Genomic DNA, 16,334 nt, shown 5'->3' with positions numbered 1-16,334 from the left:
AACTCATCTATTTGGATAGCTGACAGCACCTCCCTCGTGTTTTTTTTTTTCTTCACTTCTATATCATCAAATCGCTGTCCTTTCCTGTCCCTCTGCATTCACAGAAACAAACAAACAAAAAAAGAGAAGTCCCACAGAGGGATGTCAGGTGAGTAAGGTGCATGGGGCAAGAGAGTATGCTGTTTGTTGCCCCAAAATGGTGTACTGCGATGGCTGTGCAGGTGCATCGTCGTGGTGGCAAAATCTGTCCTCCATCTGCCACAAATCAGCACTTTAAAAAATATAGTTATGAAATCTTTTCAGAACCTCTAAATAGAAGGTTTGATTAACAGTCTGAAGTGGTGGCATGACTCCAAGTGCACTATATTAGTCCACATTTTTGTCCGTTTGGGAAGTTGATGCAAGTCCAGGATTAGGTTTGTCATCAATCAACATTTCACCTTTTATAAAATGAGAAAACCACTTTGTACACTTGAGTTTTCCCCATAGTGCTGTCTTTGTAAGCTGTGTTCAACATCACAAGAATTTCTGCAGCATTTGTCCTGTGCAGAAAACAAAATTTCATAGCCACAGGCTGTTCTCTTAAATCAGTCATCACAAAATATGAGGTTTGAGTGAAGCTGCTTTTACAAAACACTTCACTGTGACCAGAGAGACCCTACGCTGGTGACACCACTGGGTGCACTAACTCAGAGTGAGTTATTCGATGCTCACCTAGCAGGGAAAATATGTGCTATGAAATCTCTGCTCCACCCAGAGCAATTCTGGTTTGTTTGGGGTTTGTTTGGTCCCCCTCATAGATTCAAGAAGGATCCCCAATGTTTGCTGCATCTGCTGTTCTTGCTCTCACACTCGCTCTCTTGCACCCCCTGACCTCTTCTCTCCCACCATTGCATAATAAGCTGTGTAGATCGTGAAGCTTTGCCTCTAGTTACTTTATCAGATATCCACGAACAATAAGAGCATTCACATAGTAACACAAAGGCATCTGCACACCCAGGAAAATTGGTGATGATTCCATCATACCACGAAAGGATCAGTGCCTATTTCAGTATCTCCTTTTGGACCCCAAATGCCTTCACTGGCTGTGTCTTTTAATTTGTTGAACAAGAATATAATTGAGGTTCAGACCTGTCTTCTGAATTTTGTCTTCTTCAACTCCATTTTTTTCCATACTGTTGACTTTTTGAAAATTCAGGCCACTTGTATTTTAGAATTTTTCACCATCGGGATATAGCCATTGTTTACACTGGGGGTAATATAGCTTCTTTGTGACTTTGGGGTTTTTATCATTTGTTATTTACATCTGAGGCATAAACTCTCCTCTGTCTTTGATGCTGTGGTGCACCAGTCCTCTCAGTAGATTGGGATCCGTAAGTCACTCTTTTAGATATTATAACTAAATTTTGAATGTATGATTTGCTATTTGATCAGAACACATGATAATTACCTCATTGTCATTCACTGCCTCAGGGAGTGGATTAACTTTGCCCCAAGTGGTAAGTAGAAATAAGCTATCTTGTGGCAAAATGCTGAGAGTAATCCCTAGAAAGCTTTATGGTTCTTTGCTCTTTCCCCCAATTTCATGAACACAGACTGATATCTGGGGCTTCGAAGCAAAGGGGAGGACTGTGTGTTGAAGCCAGCTCTTTCTGGCTCTTCATTTCTACCCCATTCTGCCAAGGGAGCAGAACACTCCCCCTGACCTCCTCAGTTCCCGCATCCAGCATCAGCACCAACTGAGGAGGTCAGTGCCGTGGAACACTGGAAATAGAAGGTAGATTTTCTCTCTGAGCACAGTCAAGAGTCTCATGGGCCAGATGCCGTGATATCAGGCAACACGTACAGAGTACCCGCTGTAGGCCAAGCACTGACCTTGTACATGAAGATCCCATTAAAAGCTCACAGACTAGGAGTTAGGTAGATTCAAACAAAGAAACAAACAAAACAACTTCATTGCCACCTAGTCAGTACAGACTCACAGCAACTACGATAGCACAGGGTAGAACTGCCCCCTGTGAATTTCCAAGACTCTAATGTTTAAGGGAGTAGAAAGCCCCATCATTCTCCTGAGGAGGGCCTAGTTTCGAACTGCTGACCTTGTGGATTGCAGTCTAATGCATAACCACGACATCAGCAGGGCTCCTTAGGTGGGATTATCATCTGTAAAATAAAGGCGCAGAGAAGTTAAGTAGCTTTCACAAGGACACAAAGCAATGGACTGAATGAGCTGAGATTCAGACTCCATACTATCAGATTCCAGAGCCTGCATCTCACCGCAATACTTGTCCCAAGTGAAACCATCTGAAAGAGAAGAATCTGTCCCTGGGCTTTCTGAGGCTAGACCTCATGCAGGACACCAGGCCAACCTGTTATGTAGGTTCCTGACATGATACTCTCTAAGATGGACTGATAGACAATGTTTTCACTGTCCTTCTACAGCTAGAGGCATGCACTCGTTGGTTGTTCAGGCAATCCCTGCCACATCAAAGGAAGTGAACGAGGCCTCCAGAAGATGACCCACGGATCCAGTGAGTGGCTGGAGATCTGTCCAGAGATTGTCAGTCCCCTCTCTCCCCTAGAGCTGCTCATTCTTTACCTGCTGCGACACCCAATTGGCTTATGAAAGAAAGTCCAGTGTTAACCATGCTTTCTTAAAGAAATTCGAAACAGGTGCTACCCTGCCAGCCCCTCCAAAGTGGAAAGCAAATACTGCTTCAGGAGCGTGTGCAGCAGACATGCCTGGCTTGGCTCAGTCCGGTTCCAACCTGACAGACTGGTCAGGAAGCCACAGCAGTGTTCTAGCAGTTGGGCACATCGTGACAACTGGAGTCCTCACAGACAGGGAGAGAACAGCCAGAGTCCAAATGGCGTGGGAACACCCCATCAGAGCTTCTTCATCAACACGGCCCTTTATCAACGAGCTGTCCACTGCTTGTGAAAGATAACTTGTACTTTTTAATATTTGGAGTTTGGAAAGTACTAGGTCCTGGGACACCTCCACTTACTCACTGTTACTGAAGGCGAAGACCTTTTCTTGTCATTGTGGATATCTCTGCCCATGTGTTGCACTGTTTCTGCTAAAGCAACAAAAAGGGGGGCTGTCTTATGGAAAGACTTGAAAATCAAAACAAAAAATTACCCTTTGTAAAATCTGCAATTGTCTCATATTAGCAAATAATTAAACTGTAATAGAGCCAGGGGAGGCAAGGGTATAGGGAAATTGTTGATTTCATATGTTGCTGGTCAAAAAAATTTATGGAGGAGAATTTGGTAATAACAGCAAAACTCCTTTGCATGTAGCTCTTGAGTTGGCAACTTAACTTCTAGGAGTCTCTCCTACAGATATACCTGCACCACGTGCAAAAGTCAATGAAGATTGTTTGCTGTCAGTTTATTGTGTTTCTGTTGTAAGGCTGGATAGGATGCACCTGTCCAGCCAAAGAAGACCGATGAGCAAATTAAGGAGCCTTGGTGGCACAGTGCCTTAGCACTCGGCTGCGAAACCAAAGGTCAGCAGCTGGACCCCACCCTCCCGGCCACTAGGAGAAGACGTGGCATGCTGCTCCTGTAAAGCCTGCGGCCTGGGAGACCCCATGGGCAGTGCTGCTCTCGGATAGCACCCCCTAGGGTGATAAGTGACTCCAAGGCCATGGGGAGTTGGGTTGGGTTAAGTTTGGTTAATGCATTAATTAAGGCTCCCTTCTGCGTAGTTGTTAAGCCTGGGTTGCTAATCAAAACGTTGGTGGATTGAGACCCGCCAGCTGCTCTTCAGGAAAAAGATGTAGCAGTCTGCTTCTATAAAGATTACAGCCTGAGAAACCCTATGGGGAAGTTGTCCTCTGTCCTGAGAAGTCACTGTGAGTCAGGACTGACATGATGGCAATGGGTTGGGGTTACTGGTTGGTGGCTCAACAGTTCAGCACAAAGATGGTAACCCAAAGACTTGTGATTCAAACCTATACAACAACCCCAGGGAAGGACAGGAGGAAAGTCCTGGCAAGCTGCTTGGCTGAAGGTGACAGCCTAGAATACTCAGTGGGACAGCTCTGTTCCGTCACGTGGAGTCAGTGAGTCAAAAGTGACTCCACAGCGCCGAGCAGCAACAATAGTCTATAAAGAACAGCACAGCCATGAAAAATACCATGCAGCTACCAAAACAGAATCGAGAAAGTCTACGTCCTTGAAATAACCAAGATATGCCAAGATATACTATTATGCCAAGATATACTATTATATATATAATAAACACTTATTTTTAAAGAAAATGCCATATTGTTATATGCATATATATATTCACATATATAAATGCATACTTTGTACATACACGAAAAACCCTGAAACTATATATCAAGCAAAACCAAACTCACTGCCATTAAGTTGATTCTGACTCAGAGTGACCCTCCAGGACAAGGTTGGACTGCCCTGCTGGGTTTCCGAGATGGTAGCTCTTCACTGGAGTAGAAGGCCCCATCATCCTCCTGAGGAGTAGCTGGTGACTTTGTACTTCTGACCATTATGGTTCACAACCCAGTGCATAACCACTTTGCCACCAGGGCTCTCAAACTTACTATTCATGTGTGTATATATACACCCATACACACTCATACATATGTATACTCACACATATATAAATGTATGTGTGTGTGTACACAGGCTACTACATGTTCAGAATGAGTGGGTCTAAAGACAAAATGCTTTCCTTTTTTAAAAAAAAAGTCCTCTTCTACTTGAAGACTTTGAATGGGCATGTATTACATTTATCATTTCAAGAAGCAGGCTTTAAGTTTTTTAGAAATAGTTAACACTGAACACACCTGCTTCACACTCAGACTTTCCATGCTCCTCTTGTCTGTAGAACACACCAACCACAGAGGCCTCCCAAGACTGAAAAACCCAGCTGTGAAAAGGGAAAGGGACTTGAGCTACATTACCCAGAAGGTCCTGTTTCCCCAGTGTCCTCAAGTGCTCCCCTGGTCATGTCCCTTTAGTGCAGAGAACAGCACTATCCATCCAGTGTGACTGCTGTCTTTCCACAGGACTTCTCTGTGTTGGGTGAATCTGATCCAGAGGTCAGTCCTGAGATAGCACTTGGCTGTCTTCAGGCAGCATCCACAATGGATGGTGGGTGTGCAGGCTACGGATACCCCCGCTCCTTCTTTGAAGGAAGGTTGGACTCTGACACCCAGAAAACACACCTAGTAGCCTCTAAAAGGCCCATTGGACTTCTTAGAGGCCACGCTCTTATGTGGGGTGGAGGAAAACACATTCTCAGTGGAATAAATCAGAGCGAGAGATTGCTGAGACTTGTGCTGTGCTCTGGAACATCTCACGTGGTTCTGCCATTGTCCTTTGGGGGCTAGCAATTCCTGCACCTGAGATGTGGATGGGCACCATTCAGGGTAGAACATGCACCATGAGGTTCCAGGCTGGTGAAGAAGTCTGTCTCTGTACTAGCGTCACACACAACACTAGTGGGAGATGAGATCTTTCTATTAAGCACTGCCTTTCAAAGATGATCTCTGAGTATCATTGAAACTCATTCTATTTCCTATGTAGAGACTGCTAACTGTTTGTGTGTGCCACCCTTTCGTCAGCTTGTTGTGCTGTGGTGGCTTACAGGATGCCGGGAGGGATGCCATTTGTAGACCAGCAGGGTCAGTCACTCACATTGGACAGATTTCAATGGAGCACCTGGGCAAAGGAAGGCTAGGAAGAAATGCCTGGCAACCAACTTCCATAATTCAGTCAGTGGAAACTCTCTAGATCATAGCCGGTTCCATTTGAAACCAATCGCGGGGATGACACAGAGCCCGGCAGCCTACCCAGGTGTCTATAGGGGTTTGCATGAGTCAGGGTCAACTGGATATTATCTTGACAACTTGGCAAGTCAATTTATATAGACATCACCCACTGAATTTAATGATTTCAGCACACACACACACATCTGTTTCATTGCTCAAGCCAAAAAAATTATACATTTCTGTAGCAGAAATCATATGCTGTGCTTCACCAAATCCCCTTTCACTCTATACCTGTGTCCACAGGAAGTTTGTCTTTCTTGCAGTCAGGTAGGAGCCAGACCAGGTGAGTAGAAAATTCACTTAACCCTCTTCCCTTTCTTGTTCTTTCTCTGAACTCGGAGTGTGTTCTGAGAGGTAATGGTGAGGGAGGTCCCACGAACCTGAGTCCCTGAATGAGTACATGGAGCAGAATTCCCATCCTCTCACCACTCAGTCACTTAGCTATCTCCCCAATCCCACTTTAAAGCTGAGTTCCCTGGAACAGTGATTCAGAGATGGGATTATTCAGGGACTGTTTTAGGCTGGGTGATCAAGAGGAGGAAATAAGTACCATGAAACATATATACAAGGAAGCTTCAGAAAGAATATGGAAAAATGGAATGGAGAGAGAATGGGATTTTCCACAAACTTTTGAAACCCACTCAAATGTAAGTATATATAGAGAGATTTATTTCAAAGAAATGATTCACACACTTGTGGAGACTGGCAAGTCCCAAATACCTGGGTCAGGTGTCAGACTGGTGGCTTTTTCTGATTCACGTAGTTGCCGGGATTGAGAAAACCAAAATTGACACATCAGGTAGATATTTTAAGAAGCACAGTGTTACAATAGGCATTCTTTACTCATCCCTTTTTGCACACCTGTGCAGGTTTCTCTGTAGGAGAGATTTTTTTTTATCTCTGGTCCAAGAAATCATATAGCTTGACCAATCCAAAAGAGGACAATGGATTCATCAACTAATGAATCCAAGAGAGCCAATCCAAGATTCCAAACTCAGATCCCGGGTTCAGCGCAAATAATTGATTCACAAGAGGTCAAGAGTTTGAACCCAGCCCAGGCCCCACAGCAAGTCCACAGAAGAACACGGGATTAGTCATGAAATGAGTGGGACTTTTTACTCTCTAAATCTAGTGTAGAATTCACTGAATAGTTCAATCAACTCATTCGCTTGCTAACTGAAAGGTTGGAGGTTTGAATACCCTAGAGGCAACTCAGCAAAAAGGCCTGGAGATCTACTTCCAAAAATACAATTATTGAGAACTCTGTGGAGCACAGTTCTGGGTTGTCACACACGGGGTCACCATGAGTCGGCTGCATCTCTCATGAGATGCTTTCTAAATCGGCTTCATGGGGGCACGCTTCAAATACAGTCAAACGAGCCTATGTACCATGTACATTTTGATGATTTCTGACAGGTTGATAACTCAAGTAACTAGCGCTATCATCAAGATAGAGAGCATCTTCTTCCCCCCTCCTACACCCCACACCCCTGAAAATTGTGTGTGTTCTTTCCCAATCTCCTTCCCATCTCTGGCTCCCGACAACCACGGGTCTGCCCTCCATCACTGTAGATTGTTCTTGGCTAGGATTTCATGTAAGTGGATCCTATCAGCTCATGCTCTTTTGTGAGACAAGATTCTTTCCTAGGAACAGTGTTTTGATGGGCATCCATGTCATTGTGTGTGTGTCTGTGGTTCTTTTTGGTGGCTGAAAGGCATTGCCATGTTGTTGTGTGTGAATATACTGCAGTTGGTTTATCCATTCACCTAGTGATAGAATTAGGTTTGCTTCCAGTTTTTTATATTGTGCATAAAGCTTCCTGGAACATTTGTGCACATCTTTCTGTGGGTACGTGCTTTCATGTCTCTCAGACAAATATTAGCAATATGAATTCTGGCCTGTCTCATGAGTGTATTTTTTAAATCATTTTATTGGGGGCTCATACAACTCTTTTTTTAAATTTTAACAATTTATTGGGGCTGATAGAATTCTTTTCACAGTTCATACATATACATACATCAATTGTATAAAGCACATCTGTACAGTCTTTGCCCTAATCATTTTTTTCTCTTTTCTTCTTTTACATTTTATTAGGGACTCAAACAACTCTTACCACAATCCATACATATACATACATCAATTGTATAAAGCACATCCATACATTCCCTGCCCCAATCATTCTCAAGGCATTTGCTCTCCACTTAAGCCCCTTGCATCAGGTCCTCTTTTTTCCCCCCGGCTCATACAACTCTTATCACAATCCATGCATCCAGCCATTGTGTCAAACACTTTTGTATATTTGTTACCCTCATCATTCTCAAAATATTTGCTTTCTACAAGAGCCCTTGGCATCAGCTCCTCATTTTTCCCTTCCCTCGCTCTCCCCCTCCCCCATGAACTCTTGATAATTTATAAACGATTATTATTTTGTTATATCGTACACCATCCGACATCTCTCTTCACCCACTTTTCCTCTGTCTGTCCCTCAAGGGAAGAGGTTATATGTAGATCCTTATAAGCTGTTCCCCTTTCTCCCTCACCTTCCCTGCACCGTTCCGGTATCACCACTCTTACCACTGGTCCTGAAGGGCTCATCTGTCCTGGATTCCCTTTGTTTCCAGTTCCTATCTGTATCAGTGTACATCCTCCAGTCCAGCTGGATTTGTAAGGTAGAATTGGGATCATGATAGTGGGGGGAGGAAGCATTCAAGAATTAGAGGAAAATTGTATGTTTCATCGTTGCTACACTGCACCCTGACTGGCTCATCTCCTCCCAGCAGCCCTTCTGCAAGGGATGTCCAGTTTCCCACAGATGGCCTTGGGTCCCCACTCTGCATTCCCCCTCATTCACAATGCTATGGTTTTTTTTATTTTTTATTTTTGGGTCTTTAATGCCTGATACCTGATCCCTTCGACATCTCATGGTCACACAGGCTGGTGTGCTTCTTCCATGTGGGCTTTGTTATTTCTCAGTTAGATGGCCATTTGTTTATCTTCCAGTCTATAGGACCCCAGACTCTATATCTTTTGATAGCTGGGAACTATCAGCTTTCTTTACCACATTAGCTTTTGCACCAGCTTTGTCTTCAGCAATCATGTCAGGGTAGGCTGGTGTGCTTCTTCCATGTGGGCTTTGTTGTTTCTCAGCTAGAAGGCTGCCTGTTTATCTTCAAGCCTTTAAGACCTATATCTTTTGATAGCCGGGCACCATCAGCTTTCTTCACCATATTTGCTAATGCACCTGCTTTGTCTTTTGCGATTGAGTCAGAACAAACTACTGTGCTTCTTCCATGTGGGTTTTTTTGTTTCTCAGTTAGATGGCTACTTGTTTATCTTCAGGCCTTTAAGACCTCAGATGCTATACCTTTTGATAGCCGGGCACCATCAGCTTTCTTCACTGCATTTGCTTGTATTTTTAGCTTTAAAAAGACTACCAAACCGATTCCCAAGGTGGTTGCACAATTTGGCTTTCCCACCAGTAAGGCAGAAGTGCTCTGCCGCTCACATTCTCGCCAATACTTGAGCTTGATAGTCTTTCTAAACTCCAGGCATTCTAATGGGGTGTAGTAATATCGCCTTTGGGTTTTTATTTGCATTTCTATGAAAACGAAAAACATTGAGTATTTTCTCGTTTGCTATTTGACAATTGGTGTCATGTATTTTCTTGTTTAAAGTATCTGTTGGGATACTTTTGCTAATTTTTTATATTGTTTCTTATTATTAAGTTCTAAGCGGTTTTAAGTCTCCTGGATACCAGACTCTGTTATATACTCACTGCCATCAAGTCAATTCCAACTCGTAGTGACCCTCCAGGAGAGAGCAGGACTCTGTCTTAGAGTTTCCAACTTTGTACCTCTTTGCTCCTGTGGAGCAGCTGGTTCCGACTGTAGTGGTCAACAGCCAAGTGGGAGATAGATAGATAGATAGATAGAGCGAAAGTTAGATTTCGACTCATGGAGAAATGGGAGTAGAAAGCCTACTCTTTCTCCCGTGTAGCACCTGATGGTTTTGAACTGCTGCCTTTTCGGTTAGCAGCCAAATGCATAACCACTTCCCCCACTCATCATCTCCATATCTTTGTCAAAAATCTATTTTCTATCTCCTAGTGCCCCTTTGGCAATTAAACATTTACACTATGGTCTACAATCCAAAATAAAGTGTAGGTGCTTGCTTTGGCATCCTGCCTGGATCAACTGCCAAAGAGCCATATTGTCCATTTTGGAAAATGCCAGCCTGTATATTCATGGATCTGCTTCTGGACTCTCCGTTCTATAGCTTTGATCTATGTGTCTGTTTTGACCTCAACACCACAGTGTCTTAATTCCTATCACTTTATCATAAATCTTGGAGTTAGGTCATATAAATCCTTCCCCTTTGCTCTTCAATTGAAAAATTATCGTAGTAATTAGAGATCATATTAATATTACTACCTACATCTTAGAATTATTCATTTTTTATTGATTTCAATTGTACTGAAATTTAGGTTGGGATTATATTGATTCTACAGATCTATCTGAAGGACCTCATATCAAAATATCTTCCAGTCCTAATGAACATGGTGTTTCTCTCTGAGGATTTAGGTTTTCTCTATTTCTCTGAGCAATAATCTGTAGGTTTCATTGTTTTGGTGTTGTGTTTATTTTGTGATGCCATATTTTCTTTTATGCTTTTTGATGCTAGTGAGAATGGTGCTGTACACTGAAATTTCATGTACCAACTGCTCATTCCTAGTTCATTAAAGGCTTTAATATGACTTCAAGATAAAATTGCTTGTCCTGTGCTTTGGTCATTGATAAAAAATTCCAGCAAGATCAGGGTCTTTCAGAAGTACTCTGGAAACTACTCACAGAAGTTCATTAAAAAATAGACATGGATGAAAGTGCTATCAAGTAGATGGTTTCCCCTCAGAGAGAGTCTTTAAACAGAAGTTGCCCAAGGTCAAAAGGGACTCTGAAAATTGAACCGGTTTAGCCTGGCCCCACCAGTCCCTCCTCAGGAGTTTCTCTGATCACAGCCTGGAGACCCGCCGAGGCAGTTCTACTCTTTCTGATAGTGCCTTGGTGAGTGAGAGTGGACTGACAAACAATGGACGTGTTCCAGTTTGGATTCAGTTCAGTTAGTTTGACTTGGTAGGAAGGGGAACCAGGAATGAACGAAGCCTGACAAACTATACATTTCTCAGAATTCCTTGGTCAATGTTTTAGCATGGCTGGAGATGCTGATACTCAACCCTGACTGGGCTCCTCCCCCACCGGCCTATCCCTGCTCTGCCAAACACAGTGGGAGAGGAAGGTGCACATTCCTCTCAGTGGGTACACGCGGAAAGATGCAGTTCTGAGTGGCAAAGGGTTACTTGGAATGCTAGTGTGCATCCTTAAAGGAAAGGCAGCCTGAATTGATCATCCCTGTCACAATGCTATGGTGTCGCTGTTCTGGTGAAAATACTGGAATCCTCATCAAAGTGGAAATGGCCCAAAGGTTATATCATAAATAAGTCATTATTATCAAAGAGCTAGCCCATGAACCAAAGGTAATTTTTTTCAGGAATGGTCACCTTAGAAACAGAGGTAGTGCTCGGTAGAGCTGGTTTGGGCAATGCTTGTGGGAGGGGAGTGCAGAAGACAGAGGAGGAAGGTTCTGGACCCTTCAGAGGCTCCAGCAAAGAGCCCGAGCAAAGGAAGCCCTTTGGAGAGCTGCAAACTCGCGGTCTCTTTTCCACTCACCATTGCTTTAATACTGATCCAGGATGGCCCAGCGTGTAGACAGTTTATTAATAGCTAGACTGGGCTATGGAGCTAGACCTGCATCCAAATTAATGAGCTAGATAAAAGTTCATTGTAGATCAGCTGAAGCTTCTCTGCTTTAGTCGAGCAAATTCCCACCTAACCTAAGCTCATTACAAAGCGCACCCTCTCCGTGAGACGCATCTGGACGCAGCCACAATTGTTGTTCCTCCTCCTCTCAGCTCCCACCCAAATTTATTCCAAAATGTTGAACTTGGCCAGCTAAATAATCTCTCTCTCTCTTCCCATTCCTCTCCCTCTCCCAATTTCTGGGGGACAATTTGCTCCTATGATCAATTTTGATCCCCACTCCAGACATTACCTCTGAGCTCTAGTACCCTAAAATCTAGCTGCCTTTTCTGACATTAAATTCGATGAATCTACTCAGATCCATCAAAAGCCACCTCAACCCCAAACTATCCCAAGACTGGACTCCCCCTTCTCAATCTCTGTCCTTTCTGTGAATAGCTTCTGTTTCTCTAGCGGGCAGACTGGAGATGGACCATCGTCCTTGATAGCCACTTCCCACGTTCTCCACGCCCACTCTGATGAATTTACTTCCTGCCTATCTCCAGAAGCACACCCCATTTGTTCCTTCTCTCTGTCACCACCGCAGACCAGGCTCTGCTTACACCATCACCTCCCCTGCAAGCCTGCAGCTTCCTCTTGCTGTCTCCACACATGCACTCTTATCAGCCCCACTGAGCCCCAGAGGTGCCGGCAAGATGCAACTCTGATCTGTTGCGATGCTGTTTTGGAGATTTTAATGTCTTCCTTTATTGTTGAGATCGAGTCAAATCTCTGTCTTCACACACGAGTTCCTGCCTGGTCTCCAGCTGCTTACGGTACCAGCCTCTTCCTCTTAATGTCGATTCTCCAACTGCACTGGCTTCTCCTCCACCTCCTCCTCCTCCTCCTTCTCCTCCTTCTTCTCCTCTTCCTCCTCTTTTCCCTTCTCCTCCTCCTTGTCCTCCTCCTCCCCTCTGCCCCCTCTCCTTTTCTTTTAAGTTTTGGTTTTTTAAGTTTGAAATCATTTCAGACATGCCAAGGGTTGCAAAACTCATAGAAATATTTCTGGTAGACCGTTCACCCACCTTCCCCAGGTGTGGCCATTGTACATGTACCCTTTGCACAAGGATCAAAGCCAGGGAAGCAACCGTGAGCTACGCTGCAGCTCACTCCTCTGCAGACTGGTCTGGGGTTGTGCCAGATGCTTCAGGATTCGAACCATGAGTCTTCCTTGCATCTCGGGGTCTCATCTCCTTTCTTCACCCATCTGGGTCGGTGGCCTCAGTCCTTCATTTGTGGTTTTGACACTTTCGTACTTGCCAGTGATTTTGCAGCCTGGTTTCCAATTTTGGTTTGCCTGAGGTTTCCTCGTGTCCAAATTCAGGTTATATTGTCTGGCTAGCGCATCAGGGAAGTGGCATTGCGTCCTCAGTGCACCCTCTCAGGAGGCCCATGATAGGGACCCGTCTCATTTCTGGGGAGGCCAACAGTCATCCACCGGGCTCAGTATAACTCTGCCTCAGTTGCCTCTTTCCTATCATACTTTCACCCCCTAATTGTAGCTCCAATCCACCATTCCCACACTCACTTAATAATCAACCCTTGTGGTGTTTGCCAGTTGGTGATCGTTTCCATCCTTCGTGCCACAAGTGTTCAACGGCGCTCCGCCCTCCCCCATCCTCCCACCACCTTTCCTTGACTTGCTCATTTGTATCACTGTGGACTCCTGAGCAGTTACTTTACTCCACAGGTTTCTGAGCTACTGCTCAGGATATGTTATATTTTGTGCTCCAAGTGTCCCGATTTGGAACTGACCCCTTTTCTTACTCAACTAGCAACAGTTACACATCGCCACAGAGTCTTGGAACATGCTATCCTTGTAGCTTGACATAATCTTCTAACTTACTCCTGCGACCTCCCTGACTTCTTTGCACAATGAACCTCTTTGCAGTGTTGAGATTGCAACTCCCGGGTCCTATCTGCAGGGAAGCTCTCTCACCCTGCCTGTAGCCCTGAGAGCCCTGCTAGCAGCTGTCCACAGCACTGTCTCCTCTCTCCTTTGTCATGGCACTTCACCTCTTTTGAAATCCAATGACTCTGGTGTGAAGATTTCTGAAGGCAGGGAATGTAACTGCTTTAACCCAGCCCACTAATAAGCATTCAAAAAGTTCTTCAGATTGACTGAATGACCACCTGGTTATCTCCAATTAGTAATGCTATAGTGACCATTCACTTTTACCCTAAGCCTAAGAGAAGGTTTTCCCTGGGCACCTCAGAGAGATCTAGATGTGACACGGTTGACACTTTCACACCATCAAGACTCACTGAAGTCACTCATGGAAGCCTGCCTCTGTGATTTGCGTGGGTCTGGGAGGCTATTTCCTGGGTGGTCTCCATTCTGTGCTGGCTGTTCTGTGTGGCCCTTATTTCTTAAAAAGGTAATAGAAACTTGAGTCGCATCTTATTTATGACCTCTCCTATCTTTGTTGTGTTTTATAATACAGTCTTCAGAAAGACTCTAAGCTTGTTCTCTAAGTCCTGATTTTCTGTAACATCTTTTCTTCATTCGGACCCTTAAAAGCAAGCTAAACAAAAGAAAACCCACTGCCAACAACTTGATTATGATTCCAAGACCCTGCAGGACAGAACAGAACTGACCCCTAGGATTTCCAAGAGTGAATTCCTTAACCAAAGTCAACTGCCATGGGATGGCCCGGGTGTGTAAACTGCTGATCTTTTGGTTAGCACCTGAGTACTTCAACCACTGTGCCACCAGGACACATATTTTCAGAATGGGAAGGCATTAGACTGCAAACCACAAGGTCAGAGGTTCAAGCACATTGGCCACTCCACGGGAGAAAGATGAGGCAGCCCACTCCGATAAAGTGGAGCCCTGACACAAATCCTAGCTCCAACTTAAGAGCCATCATGGCCCCACTCCATACTCACCTTCATGAAATGATCACTGAACATAAGGATGCTACAGCAAAGTGTGGTGAAGACCGCAGATGGTGCCTGGCTCTCAATGGGAGTAGTGCCTGAGGTCTTAAAGGCTTGGATCCAAACAATCAGCCATATAAGCGAGGAGTCAACTAAGTCCACACAGAGGAAGCACACTAGTGTGTGTGATCCAAAGATGACAATTACAAAATTCAACTATGGTCAAGAGAAAATCATGAACACCCAATTTGTGGAGGGCTGTGGGGGACAGTGTAAGCCCAAAACCCATCTGCAGAGTGTCCAGTCAGACTGAGCTGCTGGCAGACCCGCTCCAGCCACAGGCCAGGGTCTTGATCAGCCTCAGTATCAGGCAGAGACCATTGTCATCTTGATGATGCTGGATCGAACTTGACACTTGGCCAGCTGACCTCCCTATAGACGGAGCTGAATTGGTTCTGGATGATAGGATCCCTACTAGTTCCAGGACAGAAACCTCTTCCCTGGATTTTAGAATGTTGACGGGGTCTTTTCCTTCTTACACGCAGACTTGTATTTTTGTCTTTGGACTGTTGTGATGTATCCTTACCACCTTAGTGCAAGTGTGTTCTGTATTGTGTTCTGTTGGGTCTCCCAGCTGGGAAGCACAGGAGGAGTGGATTCATAATGATAATAATGGATATAATGGGGTATAGGGAATACAGGGGGGGGTGATAGAGAGGGAGAGGGGATTTCAGGAGTAAATAAGAAATGGGGAGGGAGCGTCGGGATGGATTGTGATTACAGTCTGAAGGCAATGCAACCATGGGGGGAGGGGTGCTCTAACACACCTTAGAACCAATTCCACATTCTGTTCAAAGAGCATCCTCGCTGAGCCAATTTCATGTTCTGTTGGAAAACCTGGATTTCCAATTATTTGATAACCAAAGGCAGGGCCTGCGAGGAAGACCGCTCTGATCCTGACTGTTAGAGAATAGTTTCCCCACTGTAGCCCTGCTGGTTTGTTTGATCAGGCCGGTAGCTTAGAATCTTAGAAGGTTCCGGAGAAGACTCTCCTTGCCTGCAGGGCAGTTGAGCGTGTGTGCAACCCAGCTGGAAGGAGGCCTCCTGTCTTGGAGGCCTCTGTCATCTGAGCTGGCCAGAGCCAGAAAGGGAAGGCAAGGCAAACTCCTTGAGAAGAAGGCGAGTTTCTCTGATCATGATCCTGAGCGAGGCAAGGCCTCTCTCAAGTCTCCTCATCTGAAATGTCATCTGTCCACCAAGCACCATCTGGGTCAGGAATTACGAAAGGTCTGAGATCTTACCTTACTTGATAGATGACAAGCTGACTTGCGCCGTTTCATGGGTGCTGGTAGAAGACGTGAGATTTCTAGATTGGAGGCAAAGGACAGTGAGCAATAGCTGAAGCCAGAGTGTCAGAATGTTTGTGCTACAAGCCATAATTCTCACAGGATGATGAGAGCCCCCCAAGCTGTGGTGGGTGTGCGGACAATGTCCCTTTCTGATATTGGACATAGGCATGCCTGCTGTTGCTTCAGGGAGAGAGAGGATTTCTATCATCCAAAGTGGTAAGCAAACCTGCCCTTTCCACTGGTGAGAGACACTGTCCCTGTTGAAAAGATTATTAGGAACAAAACGCAGCCCAGGCGCTGTTCATAGGATGCACACAAGCCAAAGAGAACCATGGAGTGTCTCCTTTCAACAGCACGGTCCTACCTTTCTCCTCCTCCTCCTCCTCCTCCTCCTCCTCCTCCTCCTCCTCCTCCTCCTCCTCCTCTTCTTCTTCTTCTTCTTCTTCTT

This window comes from Tenrec ecaudatus, chromosome 5, assembly GCF_050624435.1.
Source record: "Tenrec ecaudatus isolate mTenEca1 chromosome 5, mTenEca1.hap1, whole genome shotgun sequence".
Lineage (NCBI taxonomy): Eukaryota > Metazoa > Chordata > Mammalia > Afrosoricida > Tenrecidae > Tenrec > Tenrec ecaudatus.
Note: the sequence above shows the minus strand (reverse complement) of the source record.